Source organism: Limulus polyphemus, unplaced genomic scaffold (assembly GCF_000517525.1).
Source record: "Limulus polyphemus unplaced genomic scaffold, Limulus_polyphemus-2.1.2 Scaffold4723, whole genome shotgun sequence".
Taxonomy (NCBI): domain Eukaryota; kingdom Metazoa; phylum Arthropoda; class Merostomata; order Xiphosura; family Limulidae; genus Limulus; species Limulus polyphemus.
The window spans coordinates 21,331-25,618 of NW_013670333.1; the positions used below are offsets into that span (position 1 = coordinate 21,331).

Below are 4,288 nucleotides of genomic sequence, written 5' to 3' on the forward strand. Positions count from 1 at the left end.
CGATCCAATACCATAGCTAACGTACTTCCAATCTTCTTTCATCTGAATAAAGTGTAATTATATTAATTCTTCACTACAGTATGGAGATTAAGATAATTTTCCATAATACTCTAAACATTATATTGTTTAACTTTGGTGATTTTTTACAAAACCAAAAATGCACATTTTACACTTCAAAATATTTCAAACTGTCACATTCAGTTTGTTTTTTGAATTTCGCGCAAAGCAGCACAAGGGCTATCTGCGCTAGCCGTCCCTAATTTAGCAGTGTAAGACTAGAGGGAAGGCAGCTAGTCATCACCACCCACCGCCAACTCTTGGGCTACTCTTTTACCAACGAATAGTGGGATAGACCGTCACATTATAACGCCCCCACGGCTGAAGGGCGAGCATGTTTGGTGTGACGGGGATTCGAACCCGCGACCCGCAGCTTGCGAGTCGAGTGCCCTAACCACCTGGCCATGCCGGGCCTATCTCATTCAGAAACACAGTTTCTTCTTTAAGTATTTAACTCCTACGTGGTTGGTAAAAATGTTGAATATTTTCCTCATTAGAGTTTTTTTTAGAAATACGCCACAAACTGTTAACATAAACTCAACTATGTTATTCTTCTCTCTTAAAATAGCGACAACAAAAAATCATTGGATTTTGTGATTCAGTTATTATAATTCGTATCAAGATTATCTGTAATCAAAGCGCTTAAGGACCGTAAATGTGCAATGTTTCTAATCTCGATTGATTAATTGTTTTTAAAGTAGTAAATTTTTAATTGGCTTAAATCTAAATTTATTACAAAATCCACTATTGTTACGCTACGATACTCCGATATTTTTTTTCATGTTAACACTAAAAAAAAAGATCAAACAACTTATTTTAAAAACGAAAAGATGAGAAAATGCAATTGTTTAATAAAGCAACTCGTGTTCTACAAATAAGGTGATTATAGTCTGTAAAATTTTCCGTTTGTAAAACAAATTATTTTAGAGTATGGATAATTTATCAAGATGTTTTAGGGAACCTAATTTAGGCTTTCACGAACGTTTGAACGAATGGACAAAGAGAGAGAAAGGAAAAAAACAAGACTAGTCCTTCGAGAACGTTCTAGTTCTTGAAAGTTGTAGAGTTAAAAAAAAACACCCACGTATTCACTTTCCTTGTACGTCAAGTTCAGACTTTATCACGTTCCGTCGTTTTAGCTCCGAACATAATTTTTCTATACTTGGTAAAATGAACGTCACCATTGAAATCTAAAAGAAGGCCTGTATTCATTGGTTTTAATCACGACGTAGGCTTGGTTAGAGTTTAGCAAAGAAGTCTGCCAACTTCAACAACTTTCTATGGTGTAAAGTAAGAGAAATTATTGTTTAGAGCTATAATTATACCACCACTAGGTGGCTAATCATCAATATGACTAACTAACATACAGGGTTCAACAGTATAGAGAGAGATGTATACATTTCTAAACTTATTTCATATCTTTCTCAAATGAATTGTACAGTACTGTCGTAAGAGAAGACTGAATTTATGTTATCTTACGTGTGTTTTTATGCTATCTTACTTGTGTTTTTAGGTTATCTTACTTGTGTTTTTATGCTATCTTATTTCTGTTTTTAGGTTATCTTACTTGTGTTTTTATGCTATCTTATTTCTGTTTTTAAGTTATCTTACGTGTGTTTTTATGCTATCTTATTTCTGTTTTTAAGTTATCTTACGTGTGTTTTTATGCTATCTTATTTCTGTTTTTAGGTTATCTTACGTGTGTTTTTATGCTATATTATTTCTGTTTTCTTGCTATTTTATTTGTGTTTTTCAGTAAAATGCTAACCACAGAAACCTTTCCAGTGTCGATTTATCAGTTTATCAATGATAAAGATGGTTTACATATTGTATGGTGAACCTATTGCTTATTCTGTAGGGTGTGTAAAATTATATGCACGAATAATGGCTGCTTAGGGTGTGTAAAATTATATGCACGAACAATGGCTGTTTAGGGTGTGTAAAATTATATGCACGAACAATGGCTATTTAGGGTATGTAAAATTATACACATGAACAATGACTAATTAGGGTGTGTAAAATTATACACATGAACAATAAATGATTAGGATGTGTAAAATTATACACACGAACAATGGCTGCTTAAGGTGTGTAAAATTATACACACGAACAATGGCTGTTTAATGTGTATAAAATTATACACACGAACAATGACTGATTAGGATGTGTAAAATTATACACACGAACAATGAATGATTAGGGTGTGTAAAATTATATACGCGAACAATGGCTGCTTAGAATGTGTAAAATTATACACATGAACAATGGCTGCTTAGAATGTGTGAAATTATACACACGAACAATGGCTGTTTAGGGTGTGTAAAATTATACACACGAACAATGGCTATTTAGGGTGTGTAAAATTATACACACGAACAATGGCTGTTTAGGGTGTGTAAAATTATACACACAAACAACGGCTGCTTAGGGTGTGTAAAATTATACACACGAACAATGGCTGTTTAGGGTGTGTAAAATTATACACACGAACAATGTCTGATTAGGGTGTGTAAAATTATACACACGAACAATGGCTGTTTAAGGTGTGTAAAATTATACACACGAACAATGGCTGCTTAGGGTGTGTAAAATTATACACACGAACAATGACTGATTAGGGTGTGTAAAATTATACACACAAACAACGGCTGCTTAGGGTGTGTAAAATTATACACAGGAACAATGTCTGATTAGGGTGTGTAAAATTATACACAGGAACAATGGCTGTTTAAGGTGTGTAAAATTATACACAGGAACAATGTCTGATTAGGGTGTGTAAAATTATACACACGAACAATGTCTGATTAGGGTGTGTAAAAGTCTGGTTGAATTTAATGACCGAAATGTTGCAAGAAGTAATCATAGAAAAAATGTATAAGTACCAATGGAATGGAGAAATATGTCGTACATATCTGAACATATTTCCTAAACTTTATGACGTATAAGAAACGTGTAGTTACTCATTTATTTAATGCTAGTTTTCGAGTTCTAAGAGTGTATATCGCTATTCTGTTTCCTCTCGTCAAGGTGGGGAAGTAAACAGGAACTCATACATATATTTGAGTGCAGAGTAAAAAAAAAAGTAAAGCTTCCTTTCTTGACAACAGTAAACTTACATTAACACAAACATTTTACTGATTTCTTCTTCGTGTTTGAAATTTTACTAATGTGTTTCTTTGTTATTAAAACGCTGCACAATAAGCTATCTTTGGTGTGACAATCGCAGGAATGAAACCACGAATTTTAGAGTTATAAGTTTTTAATCTTACCGCTGAGCTACCGAAAGCTAGGCCTGTTTTTAGAAACATTTACCACAAGGGTATTTTGAAAAGATATTAATTCAAAAATCCGAAAAGACACTAAAAATGTGGTTCTTATTTACAAATATGTATTAATGTATGTTTCATACCTGTCTAAGCTGGTTTAATTCAATTTCTATTCTACAGGTATTAAAAAAGGTTTCATATTTTATTTTGTCTAATCTAATTTAATCAAGTTTCTCTTCTGTTTTTCTGTTGCAATATCGAAAATTCTTGATATTTTTTAATTCACGAAGATAAATCGTTATTGTAAGTAAAACGAAAGTACTGTAACTTTGTTGGCATTGATTACAGTAACTTATTGACGAATGTAGATACATTGTTAGCATTGATTACAGTAATTTATTGACGAATGTATATACATTGTTAGTGTTAGCATTGACCAGCTACATTCGTCGATAAATTACTGTAATCAATGCTAGCAATACATCTACATTCGACAATAAATTACTGTAATCAATGCTAGCAATGTATCTACATTCGACAATAAATTACTGTAATCAATGCGAACAATGTATCTACATTCGACAATAAATTACTGTAATCAATGCTAGCAATGCATCTACATTCGACAGTAAATTACTGTAATCAATGCTAACAATGCATCTACGTTCGACAATAAATTACTGCAATCAATGCTAGCAATGCATCTACATTGGACAATAAATTACTGTAATCAATGCTAGCAATGCATCTACATTGAACAATAAATTACTGTAATCAATGACATCAATGCATCTGCATTCGACAATAAATTACTGTAATCAATGGTAACAATGCATCTACATTCGATAATAAATTACTGTAATCAATGCTAGCAATGCATCTACATTGAACAATAAATTACTGTAATCAATGCTAGCAATGCATCTACATTGAACAATAAATTATTGTAATCAATGACATCAATG

At 32.4% G+C, this 4,288-nt stretch overlaps 1 protein-coding gene across 1 annotated transcript in view; it reads right to left on the reverse strand.

Annotated features, from left to right (window-relative positions):
• Positions 1–4,288, reverse strand: part of LOC106471598 (acetylcholine receptor subunit alpha-like) — an 83,633-nt gene that overhangs the window by 6,010 nt on the left and 73,335 nt on the right. The gene's annotated exons all lie outside the window — the stretch shown is intronic.